Genomic DNA, 13,163 nt, shown 5'->3' with positions numbered 1-13,163 from the left:
GCAGACACAAGAGAGATACCTGGGCAACGAATGACTGAGCAAATGGACAAATAAACGAAGGACTTAAAGGGAGCTTGGACGAGATGGTTAATTAATTCCCCATAAGCCTTTATCCTACGGCATTTGATTTTCTTTGGAAACAAATCGACATGCACGGAGAAGGAAGAGAGGAGCGAAAGCAGAGGACGAGGGTAGGGATTGGAGCGGGGTTGGGGGGCATCCGAAAATTAAAATTATTGATTGATCTTAGGGTGATGGGGGTTGTAGAGCGGAGGGCGTTTTGAGAATGTAATTAGAGCGGACTGGGACCAAGGCTGGAATGATAATAGATGACGTTGGAATTCACCATGGCGATTGGCCATTAATCTCCATTAACGCCGACCAGGATATTAAAAATTCTAATTGGAGGGACAAAAATTATGTGGAAGGTTGCGTTTGTCTGTTTACAAGTGTGTGTGCTGGGATGTTGGTCTCGGGTGTTTTGCGATAATTGCCACCATGGGGCAATTGTGTCCTGAGGTATAGTATATCAACTGTATTAGCCTGCTGATTAGAATTATGAACTGTTGATGATGTAGCACTGGGTTGAATGCTGTTTCTTTCTTTTTTTTTAACAGAGTGACATCAACTCACATTTATGGTTTGGGAAGATGGATTTTGGATGTTAATTTAGTTTTTAGTGTGTGTGTGTGTTTAGATGTATGTTTGGGTGGTTAGTATGCATGATTGAGTGCAAATGTGTGTGTCACCGTATGCCTGTGAATATTGTGTGTGTTAATGCCAAAATATGATCTTGCCAAGTTTGCCATTTAAGTTGTTCTTATTCAAAACCAAAGTATAAATTCATTTTTTGTTAGTTTTTTTTAAACAAATGAGGGTTATTATTTACTGTTTGTTTAATAAAGTCTTCAAGAAACTCTGTGTAATAAAATAAAAATATATACTCATATACTTTATAGTCTGTGTGTCTTTTGTTGTTAAGATATTAAACAAAAAGGAATCTCCAACGCAGTGCACAAGGAAAAGCACCACTTTAGGGAGTCCTCAGCCCCTATGGGTGCTACACTATGATGTCATCAGTGGTGGCCTTGGATCTGCTGTTTGCAGTAAGTTACATCAGCCCAGATTAAGGGACATGAAAGACAGGCCAATACTGTGTTTTATCAATAGCTCCACCACCTTGCATGACTGTGCTGTGACACTGTCAATAGATTATGAAATCTTACTGTGTCAGCTATTCAATATTACAAATTGCTTGTGTGTAGTCAGCATGCGTGGGTGCGTGTTTACGTTTGTGTGTGTGTGTCCATGACGTAAATATGCAAGAGGTTAATGCATATGTTCCTGTAATGTCTCCATGTATTCACTCTGCATGATTAGGAACTGTCCTTGAATTAGTAAGATGAAACTGCAACCCCCAACTCTGCTGCAGCTACACACACACACACACACACACACACACACACACACACACACACACGCACACACTTGCCTATATGCGGACAAACAATCGCAAAGATCTCCTATTAGGATTAAAATGAAGCCATAGCAGTACTCACACAAGCATAATAATGAAAAACATTTCACCTCGACTGTTAATTCATTGTTCATTAGTGAAAGAAGACAATGTCACCGTTCAGAGTTAGCATGCATTTGTGTGTGTGTGTGTGTGTGTGTGTGTGTGTGTGTGAGTGAGATGGCCAGTGTGATGTCATTACATTAATGGTCTTTCACTGGGGCTAGTCATTAAATGAGGATATTAAAGCAGTAGACTGTTTTTATATGCATGGAGGGGTGATGTGTGGGGGTCACAGTTACTTGAAGTCATCACTCATGCACCATGGGAGGACACACAAATACACTCAGGGACACAATCACACATACAAATGAGAAAAATATGCATGTAAGGGGTCACTCAGCCCTCTTCAGGAGAAATCTGTCTATTTGTCTCTCTGTAACATCCACAATAACACTGGCAGAGCACTCACTTACCCCTTGTTTGAGTTGTTTTTTATGCATACGTACCCTCTCTCAGGCGAAATGTATCCTGATATTTATGAGCTGCGCTTGATGTGCATATTATAATAATAATAATAATAATATTATTATTATTATTATTATTATGCATTTTGGGGGAGGGAAATAACATTAGGCCATGTTGAGGCGGTGCAGAAGCAGGGGCTATCACTGCTGCAATCATCAGATTGGTCTGATTTATGATTTATGCAGACCACACACTGCCTGAGATAACGCCCCTGGAGGAGCTGGGTTGTAAAAAATTGTTTTAGCCAATTGATTAATCAAGACTGGTCATATGTGTGAGTACTTCATTTGTATATGTGCTAAGATTGCAAAGGGAAATGTGTGTTTATCATGTGTCTATATCTGTATGGGCAATCGGGTGTCTGTTCTTTGAAAACTGATTTGGTGATGTGACCTTGTCTGGCAAAGTAAGAGCAGGGATTGGTAGATTAAAAAAAGCAGACATGGAGAGGGAGGCAGATAACATGAAAGAGGAACTGAAAATAAATTAGATTTGGTTTGGACATATTTCATTTTTAATGTCTCATTTATGTAATTCAAGTGTATATGAATAAAATGAAAGCAGTGTAGGAACAAAATTCACATCACGATAAAGCCTTGAACTTGTTTATTACAATGTGTGTTGCTTTTGTCTGGACAAGACAATTGGCATTAAGGTCATACACTAGCAATCAAAAGAAATGTAATTATTTATAAGAATCATGAATGGTGCAGGGTAAATGTTCCAGTCAGCATTATATTTAACCCCCCTGAGACTAGCTGGGTTTAGATCTAAGTCCAAGATTATCAATGTGTAATGTAATTACAAATCTTCTTTTCTTTGTTCATTGTTGTTTGGGGTAAAATAGAGCTGGGATTTTTGCCAGATCGTTTATGATCATCAGTTCAACCAGATGTGTTTTTGCACAGAAACAGTCTTTGCTAGTCCAACACATTTTAGACTTTAATTGTCTTTTTGTTTCAGAGTCTAAATTATAACAATGATCTGCCTTATGAATATCATTGGGTTGGTTGTGGTCTGCCAATCCTTGCAACAGAGGTAGGATGTGTAAGACACTTGAGAGGAAGTTCTACCTAGGAGGCCCAACTCAGGGCAAATAACCCTTGAAGTGCAGTCACAATATGACCACGGTGGAGAACACTGAATAAATCAGCTTATTTTAACAATATGAAACATTTTTCAGTCTTCATCTACTCAAAGTGTACTGTACATTGGTAAGAAAGGTACATTATATTTACATACTAGCTCCAAACATCATTGTGTAGTTCACTGTTGCTACAATAGGGTATTATTTTTTCTTCTTCTTTCTTTTATTGTATTTGCCCCATTTAGTCAAAGCAAATCTGGTGGCTAATGTTTCCTTAAGTAAGATGTACTGAGGCAGATATGGCTTATTGATGCTGAGATCTATTGATTAAATACACAATTAAAGTACTGCACACACACACACACACACACACACACACACATAAAAGCCAAAATTCAGATTCACTTTATGATGAAAGTTTATACAAGTTTTAAGGTTGCTATTAAACAAGAACATTAAAGTTGTACTTACTTAATAGAGAAAAGCCAGCTGGACTCAAGGTCGGTTAAATATACAAAATCCAATTGAGAACTCCAAAATGAAGGATTTGAAGACACAATAATTCAGTTTGGAAATCAGAAGCAAGAATAATTGTGCCTTACAACTGTAAAGCTAACATCTACAGGCCTTAAACGTTAAATTAGTTCCCCAATAGGAAATGAGTGTCATCTTGTTTGACGACAGGGACATGTATTAAAAGTAAAAATTAGGTTTAGACTGTCACAGTCTTTCTGAAACCGCTCACCACATCAAGGTGACATTTAAAGGCATTTTATAAAAACCATGAGTGGATGTTTTTATGATAGTCAAAGCTTTATACAAAGGTACATTCTCACATGAACTGGACCACATATTGGACAAAATAATAAAATAAACAGTGCACTGCATACTAACTTGTGAAAATGAGATGTAAGATGCATCAAAAATGCATTTGTATCAGTAATAACTAGTCTATATTAACAATGTTTTATTAACAGGATTGTTCCGGTGCCGCCCGAGTTTCTGCCGGATGTCCCTCATTTTCAGCCAGATGTCACTCACCTTTCGCTTTCTTTGTGTTGGCATTCTAAACTCCGGTAAATTCGGGAGACATCCTCTGAGCTAGAACCGACAATCAAATTATATTTAGCTTTTTTTTTTTAGTAAAATTCTCATCACACACTGGACAACCATTTTAATTCCAAAAATCACTTCCCTACGTTCTTTTACGTCATTTTGTGTTATGTTCCACCAAAACAAGTTCCTCCGCGAGGCTATTTTGCAGTGGCATCGTACCTGCGCCTGGCCCTTGGTGCCGCCCAAGACGATTGTGATTGGTTTAAACAAATGCAAACAAACCAGAGCACGTTTTTCTCCCATCCCGGAATGTTGTGTGGACTAGCCAGACCCTCCTATGCAGCGCTGTGGAGATAGGTCCGGCAATGCGAGACTAGTAATAACTGATGAGCGGAGCGAGCTATTTTCTATATGACAGGAACAACACAGTAAAAGTTACTTACCTTGATGACGTGTTGGGAGTTAGGCACAAACTGCAACCACTTCACCTAAGCAACTCACTGTGGTTCCCTGCAATATAATAAAAACAGATCAGTAAACCAATAAAGCATCATAACATATTCACACTGTTTATATCTAAAAGATTTACCAGCAACATTGCAAACCTTGGTAATGAAGGACATTGTGCTCCCCCCAAAAACGAGGAAAAGTTCAGGTGACTTAGTATAAGGGGTGACAAATTCTGCGTAGAGAGGTGGTCAGGGTAGGATGTATGGGTCAAACTAACACAGGAGAGGAGACTGCTTTTCATGTCCGGTGTGAAAGCAAAAGTCAGCGTGGACTTATTTTAACTAAAGTGAACGCGTCACCTTCTATGTCATAATATGTACTACGTCATGTATGTAAGTTAAGTAACATAACAAACTTACTTATTTAATCCCAAACCTTTTCCTAAACCTAACCTAGTGTTACCTAAATCTAACCAAACTGTGACCGGTAGGGATGCTAATTTGGGAAACGCTGCAGTGGATTGTATCTTAGGATATGAGCAAACAATCTATGTGGTTGTATGGTTTGGAGGACTTGTAATAGATGCTGCAATTACTGTAGCCTCTTCACAATATAATTCCTGTGGTTCCCAAGTGAAAGGCTTTTAATGTGAAACAACAGAAGCCGAACAGTCAACTTCATTTCAGTTCCAAGATGGTGCAAGGAACATGGCCTGACTGCTGACATTAGTTTTCTGTACTGTATTGTTATTACAAGTTCAATGATGTGGTATCTTTGATGCCACCAATCAGTTTCTCAAATAACTTTTGATGGCTAGAGTTTGGTTTTACCATTTACTAGGGCTGGGTGATATGGCCTAAAAAAAAAATCCAATTTAAGATTTAAATCTGTTAAGTAAGTAATGAAAGGACTAGTTAAAAAAATAACTAATGTTAGTCCCTGTCGCTGCCATGTTTGTGTATCTCTATGGCAAACGCGCGGGGGGAGGGCTGAGCCCGTTCGGAACTACGGGAGCCCAGAGGGGAGAGTCGGCGGATGTTAAGGAGTATACCGATTTTCATTTTAACAAATCAACGTTAAATACACATTCAAGTTAATCGATAAAATAGATTTATCGCCCAGCCCTACCATTTACTGCCATCTCGTCAGTTTTTGGAACCAAAGAATATATAACAGGGCAAAGGTTGAACCTTGAAATCCATATCAAACCAACAGTTTTGAGTCATGAATAACAAATACAAATATGTTTTTGTCACTTGGTGCAAATAAGGGCAAATATCTTCCATGTGCATGCATGTAGTCATCTTTGTCATATGGGTATTATTTAGGTGACTACAGGTATAACTCAGTAGGTGATTGCATTGCAAAACCACACTGTGGTTGTATGTGTCCAAAACAGACCATATATGCAGACAATCCAATCTACAGGCAGATTTCAGGGATTGGGACCAATTGCAGTACCGCTGAAGCAGAGCTAAAGGGAAGTGGGCCTGCAGCCGGCCAGGGCCAAGCTGAAGGAACCACTGGCGAGGTGATTATAGATTCTGAAAGCAGCGCTGGACTCTGAGGCAGAGATTATTATAAATTTGGTCATTGGCAATGAGGACACTACAGGGGAGGGAAAAACAAATATTAGGGCCCTCTTCAATGGCGGGGCCAGTGTGAGCTGTTTTCCATTTTAATGCATTATGTGTGTATAAGGGAGAGAGGGGAGATGAGTTTTTTTCTCCTCTCTGTGTGTGTGTGTGTGTGTGTGTGTGTGTGTGTGTGTGTGTGTGTGTGTGTGTATTAGATTCAGCAAACTCAGATTTACATTTCCCTTGCACTGCCTGTGAAATGTTTTCAGACGTGGGCAGCGTGACTGTAATAATACATAAGGCTATTTCACTCTCTCACCCTCTTTCTTCCTTACACATACTAACATGCACATTGCAGGCAAAGACAGTTTGAGAGAATGAGGATAAGGGAGTGCAGCCGTAATTACCAGCCGTGTGAGAGAAATGAAAATTCACACTTAGTCTGATTCTGTGGTTAGCTTTCAAGCCACTCCTTCACTTAAGCTTATATTGACACATCGACTTAGGAGTGAAGGCCCCCTGACTTCAAAAAGTCAAACACAAGTCCATCATTTGAAAGGCCTAAGAAAAACACGAGGAAAGAATGTGTTTTGCAGAAATGACCTATACAATTCTGTTTCCTTCTGCCAATTAAATTTACAGAAAGTACTTTTCATTTGTTGATTTTTGAGATTCTTAAGATCTTTTTATTCATTGTAACAGCAGCTATGGTGATAAGTAAGGCTTTGCTGTATTCCAATATATTAACACAGGCACACACTATAGATGTGTTAATCAATACATTTAAGTTATAAAATAAACAGTATTGAAACATCTTTGTCTTAACTGAATTACCTAAATCATATATTAAAATCAACGTATTTTATGTGAATTTGTTCTTTTGAATATTGTTCACTCTGTTGATTACTCACCTTCCTATAAGTTGCATTGTTGGCAGCTTGTCATGGTAGTAATTACATTGGCTTTTTCATGGTGGTTACAATATATCAAAATAATGTAAAGCAATTAAAACTGAAAATGTAATATCAGCATGCATAAACAGATTGGTCACATCACTGTTGATTTAATTGCATCCCAAGAGCAGAAAAACGTGCATGCATATGCAGAGCACTATTTCAAGGTAACTTACTGTAGTCACTAGATTAGTTCTATTTTTTTGGTGTTCAGATATTTCACCGGAGGAAAGGTTGTCTATGCCCTAGGGGTTCAGATTTGCAAGGATCCATCACGCAACCAAAATCACAACCATTAACGATCCACACATTCATCTATACATTCAAAACTTACCCCGAGGCTGTGTGCCTGCATAACCTCCGTCTAAGCACTTTGTCATTTTAAGCGTAACACAGGTATTGATTCCATAGGTTTGATTCTAAATGCAATGATGTCTTGCTCTGAGAGTTGATGAAACCCTTTTTGTATTGATGCACTCTGCCTATGTGTGTGTATGTGTGTGTATTTGTGTGTGAGAAGCAGAAAGCCTATGGTTGCAACAGCAGAGGCAGTGGTGTACCTGCACGCATTCATGCATGCATTCATTGATAAAAGCATAGTCTCGCTTTGCCAGACCTTCTTCCACAGCGTTGCGTAGGAGGGTCTGGCTAGTCCACGCAGCATTCCGAGATGGCAGAAAAACGTGCTGTGGTTTATTGGCATTTCTTTAAACCAATCACAATCGTCATGGGTGGCTCTAAGCACCGGGCAGAGCCACGGCGTCTCTGCAAAACAATCTCAGGAAGGAACTTGGTTTGGTGGAACGTGTGTTTGTTCAAAAGTGGCTTTAGTTGTGCAACAGAAAGCTCAGATTGGACAGATAGTCTAGCTAGCTGTCTGGATTTACCCTGCAGAGATCTGAGGAGCAGTTAACATTAGCCCTCATTTTTTAAAGCAAAAGGTACTGGAAATCCAGCCGAAAAGAGTGAAATCCGGCAACGGAGCAATCCCAGAAGTGGAATGTCGTGCATATAGACTAATAAAAGCATTACAAAAAGCCACAATGTCAGGACTGTGTGATCTAGAATCATGGTCCTTCTGACTGGAGTATCCTGGACCAGGGCATTCAAGCTCCAGGTTTATCTCGCCTTAAGTCAAGTCACATTAACCCGGCTGTTTATTCTCTTCTCCTCACTTCTCCCTTCCTCAATCAATGCTAAGCCAGTCAGTATATTAATTGTCACTACTCAAGAGGAATTTAAAACTCTTAAAATAAATAATTTCTTTGTAAGCAAGTAAAATAACAATAAAGTTAAATTTGAATTGATCAGTACCGATTCAAATTACAGCAACGATTATTTTCAGTATTGATTAATCTGCAGAATATGTTCTTGGTTAATTTAATAATAGTTTGGTTTTAATAAGATAGAACACAGGGGAAAACATGCCCAGGGTGATGTCTTCAAATAGCTTTTTATGTCTTACCAACAGTCTCAAACCCAAAAATTCTCAGTTCACTATAATTTAATACAGGGTATTGTTGAGCCATTTCATGAAACTGATCATAGTAAATCACTGTAGTATTTTATGTACAATACACAATAAATTGTGTCTTTTTCCACTTTTCCCAGATTTTGTACAGCTTACACAATCTATTTTCCTCCTGAATGTTTTTGAATCTGCCAACCTCTATAGCTACAAGTAGAATAGCAGTTCTTGTGCAACAAAAGTATATTTGACTTCTGGATAAGCCCGATGTAATATATAATTCAGTGCCATATTAATATAAAAGTATACATAATATAATACTAAGGGATACTACTATCAGTCAACCAACATGTTAGTGTAAACTAAATATTGAGTCTCAAAAATCTAAACACTTACTTCAACCTAAACTTATCTTCCCCGTTGTCCAAATGTTCTGTTGAATGGGAATGGGTTAATTTGTTGTTAAAGAAATACCATATGTCCCCAAACAACATTAATTTTGGTGCAAACATAGATGTATGGAAAGAAATCAAAAGATAAATAGAGCCTTTGTGTATAGACACACACAGCAATTAAAAAAAATAATGAAGCCAAGAACCAGTTGTGGACACAGACACGCGCACGCGCACACGCACGCACACACGCGCACACGCACACACACACACACACACACACACACACACACACACACACACACACACACACACACACAGCCCAGGTCCCCGAAGCTAATTAAAGGGAAGGTAGGCGAGCAGAGACGTGATAACTCTGTGAATCATGTAGAATAGTTGTAATAGGTGACCTTTTTTTCTTTCCTTATGCGGCGGGCAGAAATCTCATTTGAGAGTGAGCCATTCCAATTTGCTGCGGCGAGGCAGGTGTCAAAGTCTCAAGCAGGCAGAAAAACATCCCTTGGTGCCTTCTCCTTTGTTTGAGCTCATGTGATGCCCTGTGTGAAAATGCAAGGAGCTACAAAGTCTACTGAAACTGGGTTTGTATTTCATCTTCATGTACACGTACTTCTCTCATTCTTCTTCGGCACTTTGACTTAATGTGAAGAAACAAAGAGTGTTTTCTGTGTCTCTGTGTTTTGTGTATAGAAAGGATTATGTTAGTGATCAGAGCAAACATGAGAATTATAAACACAGTCCATCTTCATTAGGCTGCAGGCCAGATATTACTGGGCTGGACAGCCTGGAATGTTTGGTCGTCCATTTAGCCAAGGGCAGGAGCAGAAGGGCTGCTGTGCAGGGCTCCAACTCCCTTTGATCCTCTGTAAGTGTGTGTGTGTGTGTGTGTGTGTGTGTGTGTGTGTGTGTGTGTGTGTGTGTGTGTGTGTGTGTGTGTGTGTGTGTGTGTGTGTGTGTGTGTGTGTGTGTGCAATGCAATTTCACAATCCAAGTACACCAGCTGGTCCACGTTAAAGTTCCAAGGTAACCATGGCGCCCCGCGGCTGGTGGAGTGTGTGTGTGTGTGTGTGTGTGTGTGTGTGTGTGTATGTGTGTGTGTGTGTGTGTGTGTGTGTGTGTGTGTGTGTGTGTGTGTGTGTGTGTGATAACATGTGGTATACGTTTGGATGCGCTCCTCCACCCTTTCCCCCCTTTTGGCTTTGACTTTTAAGGAGTTTCGACACTGAGCTTTTGCCTCTATCAGGTAAACAGGATACGGGTCACTGATAAAACAATATATACACATACACAGCCTACCACCATGGGAGGATATATGTGTATTCCCCTAACCACTGAATACCTGGGGTTGGGTCACCTAAAATAGTTTCCTATGTATCGCTTTCAATTGAGGTTTTTAGTATCGCATGGTCTAAATAGTGTTTGAGCAGCTCTGCCAAGACATATCTTTGGGGGAAACATTGATACAGGGAATATATACAAGACAGGAGTTAAGTACCATTAATACAAGAAAGAGTCCTGTTTAACATGATTTTTGTACCATATAAGGTAAGGAAGCAGAGTTTGTCTTACAGTAGATTTAAAAACATTTTAAAACATCAAATATTAGAATTATTAGGGAGTATTATTGTGGAATAATAGTATTTTGTGACTATGATCCAACATGTTGTAAACTTGTGTGTTATTAAATTCCCTTCCTACTCCATACTAGTATCTGTGTAATACTGCAAGCAGTGTGTATTACTAGTAAGAATATAGACCAACTACAATGTGCAACAAGTTGTATTATGCCAAAATGAAAATAGATATAGGGGCAATAAAGGGTGAAACTTGAACACTTGGTGAAGTGAAATATTTGCAAATTATCTTTATATGTATGTGCTAAGACTCCTTGCTACCTAAAAAAAACACTTATTATTGCATGAAGGCATGTGTCTCTGAGGCCTCATCCGCCAGTACATTACAGTGCATTGATATCAAATATACTACAACGACAAGAAAGTTATCCATACTATCATCTTTCATTGCCTTACACAAATATTTACTTTGAAACATTGATACATCACAACAGGAACACCTATGTTCTGCAACAAATATGTATGTGTGGTAATTAAAAAAGAAGGATTCCAGAGAAGATCATATTTTCTTTGAGTGTTAGTTAGCAGGGTCGCCACAACAATTGCTATTGTAACAATGGAGTTGGACACAGACACATGCATTCATATTCATATCTGAGAAATGCTAATATTTTTAAAGAAACACCCATACACATATCCACACATTGAAACCATAGGACATCAAAACCCTTATTTCTTTGAGAATAGCTCGCAATAATGCAGCAATGTTTGATCCTCCTTACAATTACAGTCCATTCTCCCTCTGTCTTTTCCCCTCTATTTCTATATATGTGATTGGTACTGCTGTGCAAGTACCATGATGATTCAGATGGGAACAATTCGAGTGGATTGGATAGGAGAAAACAAACAACCCCTTTAAGTCTGCAAAAGTCCACCCTGCGAATAATGACAGTCTCTGTGTACATCTGATTACCAGCTCTCTGTACCGAACCGTAGACTCAAACAGAGGGTTGTGAGCTCAGGGGATGTTCACATTTACTATTCAGGCGGTCTAACTGCAAAACCAGATGATAACCACAACATCACAGGTACACACTGAAAACAGATTGTTGAACAGCAGTAACTTTCAAGGGGAACAGTTTCATTTTTTTCTCCTGGAAATTATGTTCTATCAAAAAGGTTGCAGATACTTTGTTTGATAACCCTAGAGTTAATATCTTTGTATGTTTTTTAGACATACAGTACTGTGAAAAAGTCTTAGGCAGGTGTGGAAAAAATGCTGTAAACTAAGAATGCTTTCAAAAATATAAATAATGATTGTTCATTTTTATCAATTTACAAAAATGCAAAGTGAGCGACCAAAAAAACATCTGAATCACATCAATATTTGGTGTTACTACCCTTTGCCTTCAAACCAGCATCATAGGTACACTTGCAAAAAGTCAGGGAACGTTGAGGATTGTAGACGCAGTGGTCGGCCATGGAAACTTAGTGCAGCAGATGAAAAACACATCAAGCTTATTTCCCTTCGAAATCGGAAAAGATGTCCAGCAGTGCCATCAGCTCAGAACTGGCAGAAACCAGTGGGACCCAGGTATACCCATCTACTGTCCGAAGAAGTCTTCATGGAAGAGTTGCAGCCAAAAAGCCATAGAAACAACATAGAAATTAAAGCTGCAAGCAGCAATGAACGGGCACTCACCGTCTTGCAGTCGGGGGTACTGGCAGACGCAACATCACATGTAGACCACACATTCTAAGTTTCATGTAAATCTGAATAACTTTTGCCAAGATACAACCATTCATGTTTTAACAGCCACCTACAGGAAGTTGTACCTCCATAACGTGTGCATTGTTTTAGCTATCAAAATTCTTCTGATAACTTTTAGTCCACCGAGTCTATATCCAAGTTTTTGTGCAGATTGGACTCACGGCCCAGGAGGAGCTAGACAAAGTATGTTTCCCATATATCGCAATGTGGCTAATTAATAAAAGAAATTCTAACAGTGCCATCTAATGACTGATTCACTCTAAATTTGGCATGGATGCTCAAGCCCCTATGCGGAACAACTGTGTCATGTTTGGTGTCAATCGGAATAAATCTTGGTAAGATAAGCAACTTTCTTTGACTTTCTTTTGATATCTTTTTGTCATGAGGGTCCTCCGAGTCTATATGCAAGTTTTTGTGCTGATTGGACTCACGCTCCAGGAGTAGTTAGACAAAGTATATTTCCCATATATCAATTATTAATTATTAAATTTAAACAGTGCCATCTAATGGTTTCAGGGCAATCGGAATAATTGTTGCCAAGATAATGCAACTTCCTGTTTAGACAGGAAGTTGCTATAACTTGCGCATTTTTTCAACTATCAAAATTCTTTGGATACATTTTCGTCATGAGGGTCAACAGATACTACTTGCAAAGATCCAAGAAGATTGAAATTACGGCCTAGGATGAGTTGAATGAACCAAAAAAATGCATAATTAAAAATGGCCGCCTTCCGGTTGGGCAGAGCTAATGAAGGTAAATGGGAAATATGTCC

The 13,163-nt window shown here is 39.0% G+C and overlaps 1 long non-coding RNA gene across 1 annotated transcript in view; it reads right to left on the bottom strand.

The window, feature by feature from the left end:
* Positions 1 to 13,163, bottom strand: part of LOC114549459 (uncharacterized) — a 164,073-nt gene that overhangs the window by 16,958 nt on the left and 133,952 nt on the right. Inside the window, exon 2 of the long non-coding RNA XR_003691551.1 lies at positions 4,631 to 4,697. This is a non-coding gene — a long non-coding RNA (uncharacterized LOC114549459). The remainder of the gene's footprint in view (positions 1 to 4,630; positions 4,698 to 13,163) is intronic.

The sequence above is a fragment of the Perca flavescens genome, chromosome 22 (assembly GCF_004354835.1).
Source record: "Perca flavescens isolate YP-PL-M2 chromosome 22, PFLA_1.0, whole genome shotgun sequence".
In the NCBI taxonomy this organism is placed as follows: domain Eukaryota; kingdom Metazoa; phylum Chordata; class Actinopteri; order Perciformes; family Percidae; genus Perca; species Perca flavescens.
The sequence above is the reverse complement of the archived record's forward strand: the minus strand, read 5'-3'. Positions and strand labels throughout refer to the sequence as shown.